We start from the raw sequence: 18,845 nt of genomic DNA on the forward strand, positions 1-18,845 counted from the left end.
ACTTCATCACTTTTAGGAAACGAACTTTACTGGGGAACTTAATTTGCACTCATATTCAAAATGATTTTAATGTGAATGAAAATTTTGGCGTATTTAAACATGAGGTATTAATAAGATATTTTTAGTCATGCTCAAGTGAGCCAGTTTTCTATTTTAAACCATTTTTTAAGAATTTGTCCTTTTAAACTTTAACCTTTTATGCCTTTCTTGGCAGCGAATATTTAACTTAACAAATCAAAATATTTGAAATTAAGGATTCTCAAATATTTACAGCTTTTTTAAGTTCTTCATGCTTTTTTTCGCTGCAAATTGCAGAGCAAAATAGGCTTCCTTCCTTTAACACTAATGTTTCAATATAACACCAATGTTTTATGAGGATATACTTTTGCATTTGAAGGTGTAGCCAAAATGATAAATTGGCTGTTATTTGTAATGACTAGTTTAGTAATACGCAACTCTTATAAACGCTCGGCGTTTGGAGCTTTCTCATTAAAAGACCCTCAAACGTTTGTATAAATCAGATTCGAAAAATTAGCTGCCTTTGAACTTTTTTTCTTTACTTAACTAAAGTCACAAATAGTTGATAGAAATCACTATAAGCTACCATTTTTTATCACAACTCTCACTACACTACCTTTAAAAAAATAGCACATTACACAACAAACTACGAAAAAAAGTAGCCACTACAATAGTTTCGCTACTTGTAGTACCCTATTTCCGAGCACTGACCAAGTTAAAAAATGAGTCACTTAGGTGTTAAGATTTTCTTTCCGGCATTAAAAAGTCTTTCGCATTTTTATTTACAGCTGAATTCTTTATCTACTTTTGGTGGTTTTTGCACACTGAAAAGTATTTTAAAGGAAAACAAAATTATGAAAGAAACTGAAGCATTCTTAAAGAAAAAGAATTATGATTTCTAATTGAAAATTTCATTTTTCAGTTCTATGTAACTGAACAAAAACTATAATTGAAAAAGTTATAGTGAAATATTAATACAAACAGTTCGATAACTGATTATACAGTTTTGAATTGCTAGACAAAAAGAAGTTCTGAAGATCAATTTTTTATTACTATAGAGTTAAAAATAAAAAATAAAGGAATCATATTAGGAATAAAAAGCAAAACAAAGAACATAACATATATTTAGCGTGACAGAATAATTATGATACAAAAATATTAAAATGATTTACTAATTAATTTCATACGATTTCTTTTTATGCTGCAGTTTCGTCTCTGCAATGTGCAATTTTTTAAAAAATATATCACAGTCTCATTACATCGAAATCTCCCTAAAGCAAATTTTCTCTTTATAACGAAATTTTTAATCAGAATATTAAATAATGTTTAAAATGTTCTCTAAATAGCGAAGTGGTTGTCTCACTACAACGGATTTCTCAGATGTTTATTTTTGGAATTTTTGTTATTTTTGAGAAAAAGTTAGAATTCCTGGGCGCTGGAAGAAAATATATTATTAAGTAAATTAAAAAAATTAAGTAAATTTAAGTAAAATTAAGTAAATTAAAAACGTTTTCTTAAAAAATCGAAGTTCTTTTCAATAATTTTAAATAAACAAGGTTTTTTTTCATGCTTAATTTTCAAAATTCTTTTAATTTTGCGCAGTAAATAAAATAGGTTATTTTCTATACTTTTACAACGACCGAAAAAATCACTATTTTTTTCTTACTTTCCCAAAAAGTGGAAGTTACCATTATTTAAGTAAACACAGCTTTTGCTTAAAATTGCCCTTGTTAAGTTTTTATTTACGTTTTTGTAGTAGAATAGGAAACAAATAAATAAATAAGCGACAATAATGACGAATAGAAGAAGAATTTTTTTTTTCGGAAGAAGGCATGTTGGTCACGTACTGTAATTACCCGGCATTTTATTTCGTATACTTAACCCACCATCCAACTATAACGGCGAGCACTCAAACGGAAAATTTCTTTCAAAATAAAATGAAATTAAACTGATTTAAATAGACGCAAATCATTACTTTTATCGTTACGAGGAGTTAAGACGCTTTGGAACATGATTTCGGGCAGGAGAAAAAAAAATGCCAGACGATTATTTTAACGACCGTAAACTTCAGAATATCATAAGGAACGTCAAATAATAATGAAATGACAAAACATCGTTTTTTAGGCTTAAGGGTTATACTTACTTTAAGACGGTCCTTGAATTTTATCAATCCTTAAACATTAATATTTTATCCTTATTTTGAAAAATAAATTGACTTCATTACGCATAATATTTTGTATGGGATAAAGTATTTCTTTTTTTTTTTCGTAAAGCAAATATTTAAAGGAAAAAAAATTATTATGTTTTTTTCTTTCAGTCCAATAAATTATTTTAATAAGGTATTTTTTGTTTTCAGGAATAAATATCTAATATTTAGGGTTTTTTAAAATAAAGGTATTTTTATAAAATACAAGTATTCATTTATATAAATTAAGGGAAATAAATCAAGGTATCTTTTGAAGTAACATTGTATTGAAGAAAGAACTTCTTTCTAAAATAACTGTTTATATGAAACATTTACTGTTATACTTTTCTTTAGTCTGATAATTTCTTTTAAAAGTATTTTTTGGTATTAAAAATTAAAATAATAATTCCTATAACTTTTAATAGTTTATCTTAAAGGGATTGAGAATAGAACATTAAAAATAAATGAATCAGTAATTTTTAACATATTTAATAAAATAAACTATTTTCTATATTTTTTCAGACATTATACTGGGACGAGGAAGTTTTTGGCTAATGATTAAATTAATATTTCGTATCTGATTTAACGAGATTAAATAGGAGAGAAATATAGTACAAAAAATTAATATGAAAAACACTGTAAAGATATTTTATTCATTAAAGATTAAAGGAACTATTAAAATCATCTAGAAATTTTCTAAGTCTATTTTGAATTAAATATTGCTTAAATATTAGTACGAGACAGTGATAGAAGAATTAGCTCTTTCCTTTTCTAGGTATTTCTGCCTATCATAATGTTTCTGAAAACTTACTATTTATTAACACTAAAAAGAATTTTTTATTTAATTAATGATATATTCAATGGTAGTCTTACTAACTGCTTAAATAAGCGTGGCATTAGAATATATATATATATATATATATATATATATATATATATATATATATATATATATATATATATATATATAGCATAATAAATAAATACAAAAAAAAAAACGAAGAAAATTAAGAAAAACAATAAGCGGATATAATCGTGTGGGCTGATGAAAAGATTATATCGTTTATTTTCCGGATTTTTGAAAAGTATTCTATCCTTTTTTTTTCGGATTTTTTTCTTCGTTTTTTCAGTTTATTGTTTTTTTCCCAGTTTTTTTTAATTTTATTATTATTATTTTTCATTTTCCCCCTTTTTTCATTAGTCTATAATTTTCCTTTGTTTCATCTCCATTTTGAACTTCATTTGTCGGTTTGCAACGATCAATGATGTTGGTTTAACATGATAACAAGAAAACGATTAAATTAAATTTAAATACACATTTTATATTTCAGATGTATATAAAAGACTCAAGACAATTACCTTAATAATATTGAACTTAAGAAGTGTTTAGAAAAAACGTGTAACAAAACCATACACTAAAAAAAATCAATATTTTTATTAACATGTCACGGTATTATGAAAACTATAACAAAATATGGGTTTACAATGATAAATGGTATTATAAGAAAACGATAAACTTTCTATCTAATTTCAATTCTTTTTCTGTTCTGAAATTCACCTTTTTATGTTTCAAAGTTAGAAAAAAAGTCCAAAAAATTACTCTGAATATAACTTAAATAAATTAACTTAATATTTATATGTATAAGTCAACAAAGTATAGTTCTCACTACAGGGCATTTTTATAATATACTATTTCATTGCAAGTCACTACAAGTCACTATTTAAAAAAAAGACGATTGCTGTACTTTCTATTTATCTTTATTTTAAGATTATGGCATGGCTAGGTCTTAAGCAGTTGAGGTTCATTAATGCTCCGCAGGAGTGTGGCAAAAAAAAAAAAAAAAGAAGAGAAAAAAAAAACTTACTCCTTGGAGAACATCCGCTCGGAATTTTTTTTTTAAAAATAAATATCGAAAAAAAGATAGAAAAGGCAAGCTACTTTTTAGGATTAGAATACGCAAATAAATATTACCTTTCATTTAATACAATTTCAACTCATTTGCATTCAAGTAGATCTACCTACTCTTAAATGATCAAGGTAATAGATAACAATTTAATCCGTTGGGTCCATAAACAAACGTTGAGTTGTTCAGCAGATGTTTTTGAAATCCGATTAGGCTTTCTCCGACCAAAAAAGAAAATATCGTTTGTTGACTTTATTTTTAAAATTAATATACGTAAGAGCATTATTTTAATTAACGAGCTCAATTTCGTGGTTATTATTTTTTTTAATAAAAAAAATTCCTTGGTTTTTGATCTAGTGTAAAATTTACTTCTCACATATTTTGATTGGTTCTCATCATTAGTTTCATCTTTTATTTTAAAAATTATTGATGCAATGCTTAGCAGCAAATAAGGAAAATTTATGAAATTTAAGATTGCGCCATTTCGTGAAAGTTCGAATTTTTAGCATTTTATATACCCCTTTTTTAGCATTTTACTGTATTTACAAAAAAGCTTAATTTTTCTTTAAATTTTATTGTATAGTTTGCAAAATGCTATTTTTTAATGTGCAAAAACAAACATAGAAGATAATATAGTATTGAATAAATTTACGAGACTTGAATTTCATAAGTAAATAATAAAAATAATAAGTAAGGATCATTTTTTTAGCTCGTAGACCATTTATGATATCGTATTTTCTTTTAATACTAACATTAAATATCATTTTCAGACTTTGAATAATATATATAATTGCGGGGTTTAGAGAATAATTTAACTGTTAAACACTATTTTATTATAAATTAATTGATCGCCCTTCAATTGATTGATTTCATTGAGATGTGTTTTTAGCATTAAATATCTTATGCTATAATTCGTTAAGCTTTATTTATAATTAAATAACGGTAATTAAAACATTATATTGTATTTTACTGTAATTCGATTACTACAACTAAAATATGATTTTTATTATATTTTACTTATAATCTGCAAATAGCAACAGAAATCTTTACTGATAGTTCTAAGTTCTTATTGTAATCTTCTCATAAAAATAATTTTTATCGCTCTTAGACTACTTATGATATTTATTTTTCGATAATGGAATTAGTTAAATTAGTTAAAATTAATTACAATTCTTTTAATGCGATTGAAAGCTTGCAATTGTGTTAATAATTTTTTCATTATAATTTTCTTATTCAAATTGATTTTTTCTTTTTTTTACGTTTTAATAATAATATTATTTATTAAAATAAAAAACTTACAATTAATATTTTCAATATTTTTAGTAACTTGCTAATTACACTTAAAACATTTTATTTTAAATTATTTTCATCGGCTTCATATCGTAATGTAATAAAATAAATTGGGATGAAATAATCTCAATCCTTAAAAATGACTGAATATAATTTCACCTAGACAATTATATAGTTGGAATATATTATATAGTTTTCTTTTAATTGTTTAAAGGGTTGGCTGGCTTAAGCCACAATTAAAAGCAAATATCTTTTTCTTTTTTTAAAAAAAAACCAAGCTTCATTTTTAGAAAAATTTTATTAGTTAAATTTTTTATTATGTATTTAATTTGAAAAAATAATAATTTTTCTCATGAAAAATTTTCAATTTTTAGCTTTATTGCTAAAATGAATCTGTAATAATTTATATACACTCAAATTTATAATTTTCAAATGTTAGCATTGTATTACTTCAAAAGTTTCTGGATAAAATAAATTAGTGTGAACGTATAAGTTAGGATGTCTTTAAAAATGCATGAAATAAAATAGAGAGTCACAAAATCCATTTCCCGTTAGTTTTTAAAGTTATTTAAAATTTCTAATTATTGAACGAATTGTGTTAAAATGCTAGTGGCTTTTCTTTTTGTTAAAAATTTAACGAAAATCAAAAATAGAAATGAGAAGAAGTTGCTTTTATAAAATTTCATGTTTTATTTTTCAGTTTATCTTTAGAATTTTTATCCTGTCATCAGTGTAAACAAATTTGCACTGTATACATGCATAATGGTTTTGTTCTTTAATATTATCTTTTCAAAATGCATTTTTATATTTAAGAAGAAATCATCTACAAAAAATACTCTAAATTCCTTAACAATATTTTATTTAAAGATACATTGTGCTAATAATCATATTCTTAAACTTAAAACTATATTACGATAAAATAAAATAATAAATGTATTTATTTATTAATGAATCATTAATACTGAAACGTACTTTATAACTTTATACGCTGTCCATTTGTCATTTTTATCATTCTGTTACTTTCAAAAGTTTTAATAAATTGTACTAAATGTCTTGTTCTAAATATTTTACATTAATGTTTCTTTAATTCAGTAGACAAAACAAGGAAAAATTATTTTAAAAATATTTATTAATACTTATGCTGTATATTGTATACTTATACTGTATATTGTACACTGCTAAATAATGATATTAATGTAAATAATTCAGAAGTAAGTCAGTTTCATACTGTAGAAAGGTAAGGGTGAAATCACTCTTTGACCATGTGCTATTGAAATAACATTCAAATGATGAGTGTTTCTTTCCATGTTTAATTAAACATTATAGTTCGAAAATGTTCCATCAAACACTTTTGAGGCTTAATCACGTTCAAGTCTTCAAACATTATTATATTTTTTATAGTTTACAAAAAAAAAAAAAGAAGAATGGTTTAAGGAAAAAAAACCGGTTTATTTATTTAATATGATCTATATTTTAAAAATCCCGTTTCTTCCAATCTTGATCATTTATTAATTTTTATTTCAAAAATTTTTAAATAAAAACTTGAAATACAAGGAGATACATAACTTTTTTTTCTTAAAAAATCTAGAAATACGTTATTTATTCTTTTACAGTAAAATAAATTTTTCTTGGTTCATGTGAAACTGGAGCAATGATAAAACCAATCATAATATATCTGTTTTAATAAAAATTTAAAATCATTCACAAATAGTGTTTTTTTAATATTATACCATATAGTTATAAAAAATTTAATTGCATAATACATGACAGATTTTGCAGAAAATCCTGCTGAGCAATAAGTTATTTATTTTTGGAAACCTGTTACAAAATTTTTTCTAAAACCTTTCAGAATAGTTTATTTCAAAATTAAAATAAACGTAATATGTTTTTTATTCCTGATTTATTCTCATAAAACTTCATTTTTTTCTCAGTTGATTCTTTTTTTTTATACATAATTTGCTTTTTTTTTAATTTCCAAAATCCTATAATAGATAAATTCAACAGAATTAACTTAACAAAAGTGCAATTAACTTTAGCATACAAGCATAAATAAAAACACGAATTAATTTGAAACTGATTAACGTTTATAGATAAACAAGAACGTTGTTATAAATTTAGTTCAATTCTTTTTAAAATAATACAAGCTAAAGAGTTAAATTTATTTGTATAAGAGCTTAATTTAGTCTTAATTTAATATTTGTTTTTTAATGATCAGTAGGCGAAGAATTCTTTTTTGGCGAAATAACGTTTCCAAAAGTTCCTCCGCCAATAAATCACCAAATTGCAGTATAAATAAATCAATAAAATGCATTTAACGTATGCCATCTTATGTAAGAACTATGTTTAGAAAACAGCAATATTTCAAATATTTAAAAAAAAAAAATGAAAGAGAATTTAAAATCAATCATATCTATTCTTCTGTTTAGAAAAAAAGAAAAAGAAATGAAAGAAAGGAAATGTGTTTACAAGGTCAGGTCGGATTTCTCTCATAACTTCCTTTATTAGCAGATGAAAGAAAAAAATGATAATAATACCTCAAAATCCTCAATGAATGCGATACGCGCCATTGAGCTTTAGCATTCTTTAATTCATCCTGAGATTAACAGTAATCATACCTGAGATAGATATTGAGCTGATTAGGTGTATAAACCGTTACCCGTTTCTTCAGGATAAAAAAGGTCAAAGATTTTCTTCAATAAAGTCAGAATCATAGCTGGAAGCTATGCATTAGAAAGATAGAAGAAAAAAAATTCGTTTGCAGGAAAACAACAAAGATTTCGTGCTTCTTGTGGCAACAGATAAAAAAAGCAGACGACTCGTTTTTGTTTATTTGTGTGAGTGTATCGTATGTTTACGCTTCGCATCGTAATCGCAAGGTGAGACAAAACTTTTTCGCGATTAGTGACCTGTGATCAAGTTCGGAGAGTACTTTCGCAGATTTTCGTGATTTTTAGAAACATAACCTTTACATCATAAATATAAAGATTCCAATATATATATTATCGTGAATTGAGTGAACTTACATGCTAATCGGATAGTTCCAAATGGAATAATGGCATGATTTTATGATAACCTTGAAATTTCACAAAGATAATTGGCCATTTTGTTAAAGAAGTATACTTATTTTTTTAAGAAGCTTATTTATTTTGTAAAACAATTTTATTTCTATATTAATCTAAATTAATTTCTGAAATAAGCTTCAAGTTGCACATTTTTCAACAAAGTGTTCTTTACATTAAGACACAGTAAAAAGAAACGGAATAACGCGTGTAATTCTATATCGAACTTCGCTTCGCGATTCTGTAATGAAGTTCGGAAAGTACTTAAGACGAATTTTCCGATTCATGACTTTTCGAAACGAATCCTTTACATCATAAATATGAAGAAGTAACGATTCACGTTTTGTTTTTGAAGATTCATGATTTGAGTGTATTTACTGAGTTGTATGCTCGCTTTATAAGCATAATTACCAAAGATATGTGTGTATTTGTTTAACAAGTTTATTTTGTAAAAAAAATTGGAAAATATATTTCATGATGTTTTGCTTTTATCATTGTGACCTGAAGCCCCAATTAGTGCTTAAACTACATTGAGAAAAAAATATGGTTTAAGCTACCATAATATGGTAAAATTTATTATGTTTCTGGTTCTATAGGAACACCGAAAAGCACGGTACTTTTTACCTCAGTGCTTTGGTAAAATTAACAATCGAATATGGTTTATCATGTTTCTAGCTCTATGAGAACACCAAAAAATCCGGTAATTTTTCACAATGTATCAATAATTTAAATCAAATTCAGTGATTTTAACTATTTGATATAGTGAAAAAAATTAATGGCTTAAATACTTAATGAAAATTTATAATTTCTCATGCTTGTTTGAATTTAGAGTTTAAGAAGTAAAAGTAAAAAAATACAATATTTTTAGAGAAAAAGAATAATTGAATTTAAATAAAATGTAGTGCACAGATGGAGTATTTTGCAATACTTGTAATTATGCAGCATGCTCTGTTTGCATAACCTAATGGTATGAGTTTAAGCATTCTTTGTATGATGCAATCAGTTTTAATTCATGCGATTTGTTTATTCTTTAGCAGAATTGATGCAGTGAGGAAACAAATTGGTCCAATTTGTTATTTTGGTAATTAGCACTAGATATATCATTAATTATATAATTAATATTAATTTAAATTGGTAAAAATTATTAAAAAATCTAAAAACATCTGAGTCCTCCATTGCTTAAATATTACGAATTCAATAATTTAGTTTATAAAAAGCAGCGGTTTCAATTGAAAAAAATTGATTTAAATAAAAAAGTAAAAATATCATGACATTTTTTAAACCCTGTAAGATAATACGAGAAAGCTTATCTTGCAGATGGAATGTTGTACAGCATTATAAAGGCTAACCTTGAAATTTTTCGAAGATAATAATGCATCCTTGGATGTTTTTGATGTTTATTTATTTTCTGATACATCTACAAAAAACAAAGTTAGGACAATGTATTAAGCTATTAGCATTCAAACAATACAGATAATTTCCATAATCACACGAGTTATTTTTTTGTTGTTGTTTTGTTCACTTTGAAAATATGCTTTTAAACAACAGGATTAAATAAGAAAATCTTATAACTTCCACCATTTTAATATTAATATGACAAAATCTGACAAAAAATAATTTTGTGTAGAATTCAAAATGAACTGAGTAAATTTTCATTCTTCAACGCCATGTAGAAAAAATATGAATCTTGTGTTTTATTCCATGCAGAAACTAGAAAATTAAGCAATTATTATAGTCGTTGCGACTGTTTTGAACTTTAATTTGTGAATAAATTTCTATTTGATTTGCGTTGTATTTTCATGGTAAACAAATAAATCACATTGAAAATTTTCCAATTTAGTTGATAAGAAAGGGATAATGCTGCAATTTCATAATTTACAACAAAGACAGGTCTACGCTTATGAATCCAAAACTCACTCTTCTAATCAAGACACGTAGTTTCCTTATCAGCTACACTGATTTATTCTGTTTTATTTTCAATGACTTAGAGAAAATCTAATAATCTTTGAAAAAATAATTAAGATTTAGATACATAATAAAACAATTATTAATATATATATAAAAAGAACATTATATAAGGTTAAAATAAATTTTTAAATTAAAGAAATTTTGTCAACCATATAGTATAACGTATTAGTAAAGGATGCTTTGTTTGAAAAAGAAGCTTAACGCAACCAACTAATCAAATAATTTGACTTCTTTTTTTGATAATAAGTTGTAGGATATTTATTCAACATATTATTTTTTAGAGTGATTTGGTTAACAAAAGATTACTTTTTTACTTTTCATTAAATTCAGTAGTTAGATATAAAGGTTTTGTTTCCAATTTTGTTCTCACTTCAGTTGTTTCTCTATTAGTACTTAATATTTGCTCCCGTCTATGAGGCGAACATTGGTAAGTACAATTTTATATGAATTTAGTACCTCATATTAAACTTATCAATGACATTTATGAGTTGAAATAAAAATAATTTTCATTTATGAAATATTTTTCAGTTCAATTTATAAATAATAATGACCCGTAACTAAACTTTGAATATAATTATTATAACATATCGAATTATTTTCTCATATTATTATAAAAAATGTGATTTCAATATGGTAAGTTCAATGTTTCAGTTTAGAACCTTAATTCTGCCTTTTCATCGCCATTACGATTTTCATTATCTGAAATTAAAATAAAATTAATGATTAGGAATATGAATATAAATATAATAATGATAAGTATTATAATTGATCACTGTATTTTTGTTTCATATTGTAGTTTAAAATTTTTTATGATGAGTCCATGGGGCGAATTTATAAATCTTCCAAGGAGCGTATCTAAGTCTATGTACGCCACTGAGATAAACACTATTTCACTATTTCCTTCGCTTTATTTTAGTTACTTATTTCTTAAAATTTTTTGACAAGTTTTTTTAGGGAAATTTTGATTATTGCCGAACGTGAACAATCTTTTTTTTTTCATATTTTTGAATAAAATAGTGTTTAACATTTGAATACATTCCAAAAACATGACAAAATCTGAGATACATATCTCCACTATAGTATTGCAAATTATAACAAATATATTATATTTATAAATATTAAAATTAATCAAAATGTTGCGTTATTGCCATAGATGATACAGTTATTATTTATGAACCGAAATCGATGTCTATGAATTAATCGACTTATTTTAATTATTTAGCTTTGTTTAGGAAATCAAAAAACCTTCAATTGTTAAAAAAAAAGGAAAGAAAGAAGTACGTTTTAATGTGTGACATTATTGTTTGCTCTTTCAAATTTTTTTTCGACTTTGTATTTTTCCGCATGGAGTTTACACGGAATTAATCTGCATGAGCTAATTTCTATTAAGCCTAAATACATGTATTTTATATGTTTTAATATTCTAAACAACTATAAAATAACAATCAACATCTGTAAACTAGTTATAACAAGATACTGAAATAGTGTTATTCAACGTATCACGTAGTTTACAACAAATTTTTAACTGGGAGATTGAAATCAAAGGAGAATGTGTATATTATAAGCTTGTTCTAATGTTGGGAATATCTCTCATTATAGGGTCAGTGTCTCGGTATCACGAAAAGAACTTAAATCGATTCTTTGATTGGTATTCTCAGTAAACACGATTCATAGAATAAAACAGAGGATATCTCTTTTGATCACTATTCGGCGCCAAGGGCACGGCCAATCCCCAAACCGAAGCTATTACCCATGTAAATATTGCAGTTGGCGTAATTTACTTTCACTGTTATATCTGATGGAAGTACCTATGCACACCAAAACTGACCGAAAGATTTATTTTGTAATGGATTTCCCATCCTGTAGTCCAATTTTTGATAAGTTTATTCAAAATTTGATTTCACAATGCTTGTTTTGAGTTCATTCAACTTGAATTCTCAGGCAGACTTTAATTTGAGTTTGATTAAAATTGAAAGCTGCAAACCAAGTAATAAACTAAGTATTAAACTAAGTATTAAAAGTTTAAATAACTGATTAAAAAGAAGAGTTTGGCAAATTTCAGTTGTCATAAGTTATTTTTGCTTAAAAAAATAATGAATTTGTAATTGGTTCTGAATGTTTATATGAGTACTTCAATTGGAGACAGGAAGTTTGGCACCTATTCGATTCAAGAACCATAAAAAAATACCTCATTATTATTAACACCCATAAATTGGTAATAATACTACTGTTGTTCTGCTAATTGGAGCTTTAGTACATTGTAAAAAATGGCGGATCAAATTACGGTAAAATGTATACCGCAATTTAAGGTGCGATATTTTTTACTGTAAAATCCATTTTTACCAGAAGATGCTATGGATCAAATAATCTGATATAACGTAATTTTTACAGTAACAATTACCACAAAATCACCAAATCATTCTAATTAACTACATATTTCTGTAAAAATTACCGTGTTATATTTTACGGTAAGCTGGATTTTACGAATGTCATCCTATATGTATTTTATACCGTAATTTGATCCGGAACTTATACATTGTAATCGATAGTTAATGAGTAGTGCTTTAACAGTTTTTTATGGTCAACCAAAACGGGTAAATATCAAAAATTCATTGATAAAATTAAATAAAAACGGATAATTTTTTTAAAAATTTTATCAGTTGCTCTTAAACTATTACGGAAAAAAAATTATTAAAATATATCAGTAAATGTCATAGAATTCTCAAGTTTTCTACACAATACCTAGACTTTAAATTATATTTTATGCAAAGTAGGACAAAACCTAAAAATTTTTTTTTCAGCTAAAAACTTTTTAGATTTCTTCTATGATTAGAAATGATCAAAAATAGAGACAAAAGATTTTTTTAATCTATTAATACTAATTGTTAAACCCCTACCAAGACTAGAAAACTTCGACTTAAAGCTTAAAAAACCACAACAGATAAATTTTATATGATGAAATTGTCAAAATTATTATTGATTAGATTTTTCTAAGCTAATTGCATTGAGATGAATAGCTTTTTTTTCTTCTTTACATTGGTCAGTTACTAAAAATGCCATTTTATAATAAATCTATTTGTAATTTTTTTTTACTTCCATAACTTCAAATAACCTTTCGTGTAAAAAAAATCTAGATTTAATAACTAATTTAAAGGAGCTATGAATAGCGTAAGTAGGGTAATTAAGGTAATAATTAATAAGTAAGATAATTAAGGATACGAGTTACTTCACCCATGATTTTGCAAGCTTTCTTTTAAATTATTAATTTTAGAATTAAGACACTTCTATGCTGTTATAGAAATAAATCAGTGCAGGGATGATTCGAGTTTTAAAATATTTTTTTATTTGGAAATAGTAAATAGTTAATAATTTAATTATATATAAAAAAATATATACATTTGGAGAAAAACTAGAATGTGATAAAAAGATAATTCAAATAAAGACCTATAATATGATTTAAAAAATGCACAATTCGTGTCAGCTGAAATAAATGGAAATTAAATTGTAAATTTACAAAATGGCGGTAAAATTTTGTTAAATTTCCGATTCTAATCAAATGATTGTTGTTGCAATAGGGTTATAAAAACTTAACGAACGCAATATCCCAAAACGAAGTATTTCTGCTTTCCCCGTAGTACGCGAGGCTTCTCAAGCAAAAAGCGTAACATGTAATTACCCCAACTTGACTTAACAACTCCCCTACTTTTTTAATTCTTTGCATTTGCATGTTTGCACATGCACACGTTTTCTGTACAAGTGCATGTGCAGTTTCACCGCAATTAGGTATGAGTAAAAGCAAAATTTAACGCGAGACACTAATTTTAACTTTCTTTTTAGTGAAAATCAAATAATCCAAGAAAAAATTCTCCACAAATGATGTCATGCTCGGAAAAGAAGGGAAGTTCTGTTAAAGTATGTGAACTTGTGACTAAGTTTATATAGTGACTAACAGGAAGTGTGGCATTACACATTTTGATTAAAATCGAAGTATTTAAATTCACCAGATTAAATATTTCGATTTTATTACTTTAATTTTTTTTTCATTTTACTTTTATTACGAAATGATAAAAGTGTTGTTTGTTTTTATGGTCGTGTAATTTAATTTACTTTATTTTATATCGAAAACAAATAATGCTGATTAGGATTTAAATCAGTCTTATTTAATACACTGTAAAAAATTGTACATCAAATTACGGTATAACTTTATCAGCACTTGGATGCATCATCCATAAAATCCATTTTTACCGTAAAATATTATACTGTAATTTTTGGAGCAATATATAGTTAATTAGAGTGATTTGTTGTTTTTAAGGCAATTATTACTGTAAGACCCGTAACATGTTCCGGAAAGAATGGATTTTACAGTTAAAAGTCCTTGCTAAGTGTCGGTATTTTTTACCGTAATTTGATCCTGAGTTTTTTATGGTGTAGTTTGAAACTGAAAAGGAATATTCTGGTTTCGTTTACATTAAGAAAATAAAACTCACAAACGATAAACATTTTTAATAAATAAAGATAACTACAAAATAATGAGAATTCTATTTAAATTTCGGAAATACTGCTACTGTTTTTAATTGCTGTTTTGTATTCACTTTTTTATTTAATATTTTTTCATTACTGTATAGTTATTTTATTACTTCTAACAATTCTACTTTATTCAAAATAAATATATACACAATATTCTTATTATTTTCACGATTGCAAATTTCATAGAAACATTTAGTTATGAAGTTTAAAGCTAAATTTGAAATATCATGTATAAATCAGCTCCTTATTTTTTCTAAGCTGCAAGTACTAATTGTTTACGTAATATAGCGAGTCATGTGACAGAGGGGTTAAGGAGAACGGACGATAGTGACATACGATAGTGAGTGGGACGGGGTCAAAAATATTGGGGGAAAAAGTGGGCATCATTTGTGGAAAACTATTTTTTTTATTTCCCTTAGTTGATTTCTCTTTGTTAATCCATCTCGATTTATAAGTTTAAAAGCAAAAATTAAGATCTACAAAACACTAATTCGACCTATTCTGCTTTATGGGAGCGAATGCTGGGCTATAAACAAATTCATGAAAATAAATTGAATGGAAAATATTAAGAAAAATATTTCATGCAGTTCATGAGAATAAGAGCTGGAGATTCTTGTTAACTTTGAAACTTACCAAAATACAATCAACTTTTTACGCCGTGATGGCTCAGGGGATAGTGCATTTGCCTTCCAATTAGATGAACCAGGTTCGAATCACAGCAATGGCTGGGATTCGAACCAGAATCTGGCTAACGAATTCCACATTTGGCTAGCACCGACCACAGTGCTGACATAAAATATCCTCAGTGGTAGATGGATCATGGGTTAGAGTCCCCTTGCCGTCAGGCTAACCGTGGAAGGTGTTCGTAGTTTTCCTTTCCATATAACGCAAATGCTGATTAGTTCCATCAAAAAGTCCTCCACGAAGGCAAATTTCTCCCAATACTTGATCCAGGAGTTCCCTTGTCCTCTGGAGTGGGTTTAAATTTACAAGGCTCCGGAGCTGAACATTAGTAACCGTAAACTCAAAATTTGGTGTTGGTTGCTTAACGACGATTATAAAATGACCATATTTTAAATAAATGAAATAAAATGATAAATAATTGATAAAATAAAATGACCATATTTTGAGTCGCCGTGACTCTGAGAACAGGGCACTCACCTCTCGATGAGGAGACAAAGGTTCGAATCCTAGCTATAGCTGGTTGATATAAATTCTGCCTCCTGCTCTCACTGGCAGCAGTGTTTATGAAAAATATCCTCAGTGGCAGATCATGGCTCAGAATACCTTTGCTGTCGGACTAACCGTAGGAGGTTTTCGTGGTTTTCCTCTCCATGCAACGCAAATTGGGATAGTTTCCCCAAAGAGTCCTTCACGTAAGCTAGTTTGATCCAATGCTGGTTTTAGAAGTTTTCTTGTCTTTTAGATAGGGTTCAAAATTACAAGGTTACGGAGTTGAACATTAGTAGTCGTAAACCCCAAAAATTGGGTGGGCTTTTCAACGATGGTTATAAAATAAAATAAAATCAACCTGGTATTTTTAAAATCCTAAATGCAAGAGACTACGGTGGCTCTGACTTCTATTTTGATCTGATAATATAAACCTAGGAAAAAAGCTCACTTTTACTTATACCATGAAAAACAGAAAACGAGGAAGACCACCGAATAGGTGGCTTGACTCGCTGTAGAAGTCCTAAAAGAGGTATAAAATAAGAGAAGTCCTGTTGCGGATAGGACCGGGTTACAAAAACTACTTGGGACAGTCTTTACCTAAACCTGGATGTATTGCCAAGAAAGAAGATTCCTCTTTGTTTTAAAAATTTTTTAGTTTTCCGTACCAAGTAAGTAATTTTAACTTTGTGGTTGAGTATAACACCCATCACCTCACGCAGTCATATTTTGAATTCCAAAATAACAGGAAGAACTAAATTCTGCGTTTATGTTCAACGAAAAGTTAAATTAATATTTCACACCTTATTATATCTTTCTTTTCCCAATTTAAAACTGTGTTCGGCGGATTTTTTTTAACGTGCTAATTATAAACCAATTTAACTAACACTGGAGGCGTTAGTGCGGAGATGCAAGTTCACAAATATTTCTAAAACAGTTCTTGTCTCACTCTGACAGACAAGATCTGTATATAATATCATTAATCTACATCCTGTGAACATTTCCGACAAGCCACTTCTTTTTCTTAATTTAATTCATGGATACAAGATTCAATTCTTTCTCACTAAAAATACCTATCGACCTTCAATAGCATACAGAAATAACATTCCTTAAATTCGAAGCAAAACGGCGTGCAGAGCAGGAAAAATCACTTATAAGACCGAATGTGTAATCAAACGCAACGAATTGCAACGATGGAGACTTCTACAACTATTGGCACTTCCGCCATTTGCAATTTAGATGTCCAGAACATCTGATTCGAAAGTTCGATATGCCAAGGCGAGCAACGGTCATTACCATCAAAACAGAAAGTGTTCTACCCAATGCTTCGGCTATTGTTTCTGTGAAACCCTTGATTGGTTTCATTATCTTTTCTTCTTTTTTTTATATTAAAAAATATAATAACAGAAAAATGTAGATCACATTATTGAAAAGGATTGGATTCACGTTGTTTTCATAGTTTGTTTTGGTTTTTTGTTTCCCACAATTCCTTAATTGAAGCGGTCATCATTTGCGATGCACACCTAGAGGGCTTTTCTTTTGTTCGTTTTAAAGGATAGTAGTTACGGTTTATGTTAAAGATATTCCAAGTAATAGCTAGATTCTGAAATTCCGAATAATTTTAATTAGTTGGTTAATTGTATTCATGTAGTGATATGTTTTCTTTCTTTTTTTATTTAATTGCATACACAGAAGCAGCAATTTGAAACTATTCCAAGCGTAGATTGTTATAATTTCGATTAAATTGTATAAAAATATTTACTTGAACTCGTTAGTAAAGGCAAAGTGTTTGAATTATTGCTTCCTTATGTTTACTTTACTGAAACTTTTTTTCTGTTCGTATAATTGAGTAATTATACATGCTTTAAATATTTTTGTCTTTATTAAATAATAATACCGCTTTATTTATTATTTCATTCACTATTATGCTTTCAATTCAAAGAACAACTTCATTAAAAAAATTTATCTGAAATATTTTTTCTTGATATATTTTAAACAAATATAACTTAAGAAAGAATGATAGCATGAAAAAGCAAGTTATTTTTATGAGAAATAAGAATAGAAAAAAGTTACGCAATGATATCTAATGAATAAAATATTTTTTTTAATAAACCTTTAAACTAGGGTATAAAAATAGCAACCGGTCAATCTACAGATTATTATTATTACATATGAATTAATTTTAGCAATAATTAAAAATCTCGTCTTACATAAAGTTCGTTTGATAAGTAAAAGTTTCAAGAGAAACTTAATTATATTCCTTGTTTCGATGGAAAACAATTTGTTATTCATATAATCTATTTATAAAATATTTTCAAAGCATGGTTTAAACAAATGCTCAATTTAAGTTTAAGAAAAACTTCTTCAAAAATAGAAATTTTAACTTGTTGTGTTAATTGGTTATGTTAAATCTAGAATGCTTTCGGGTAGTAATTGCTATTGTACGAATACAAATTCTTTAATAATTAACTGCTCTCTTTACTCTCGACAAAATTCAACAGTTAAAGGGATGTAGATTAAGGGGTATTATAAATAAGCTAGGGGACTTTTTTCTTTGTTGCTTGAGAGTTTAGAACGAATCTTAGACATTTTTTCTGTCGCTGATTTCAAATCTGCTATCAGTTTGTCTCTACAAACTACAGTTTTTAATCAATACGTTATATTCCTAGCTAATATTTTTTCTAAGTTTACTAGAGGGAATCCAAAAAATCCCCAATTCTCTGC

The 18,845-nt window shown here is 26.7% G+C and overlaps 1 protein-coding gene across 2 annotated transcripts in view; it reads left to right on the forward strand.

Moving 5' to 3' along the window:
- LOC107442886 (uncharacterized) overlaps positions 1-18,845 on the forward strand; it is a 95,699-nt gene that overhangs the window by 9,618 nt on the left and 67,236 nt on the right. Inside the window, exon 2 of one of the 2 annotated variants that reach the window (XM_043042784.3) lies at positions 14,262-14,336. The exons of the other annotated variant lie outside the window; for it this stretch is intronic. The gene's annotated coding sequence lies outside the window, so the exon portion shown is untranslated. The remainder of the gene's footprint in view (positions 1-14,261; positions 14,337-18,845) is intronic. 2 annotated transcript variants of the gene reach the window in all.

Source organism: Parasteatoda tepidariorum, chromosome 8, assembly GCF_982258835.1.
Source record: "Parasteatoda tepidariorum strain Cologne lab strain chromosome 8, Ptep-v5.0, whole genome shotgun sequence".
Classification (NCBI taxonomy): Eukaryota; Metazoa; Arthropoda; class Arachnida; order Araneae; family Theridiidae; genus Parasteatoda; species Parasteatoda tepidariorum.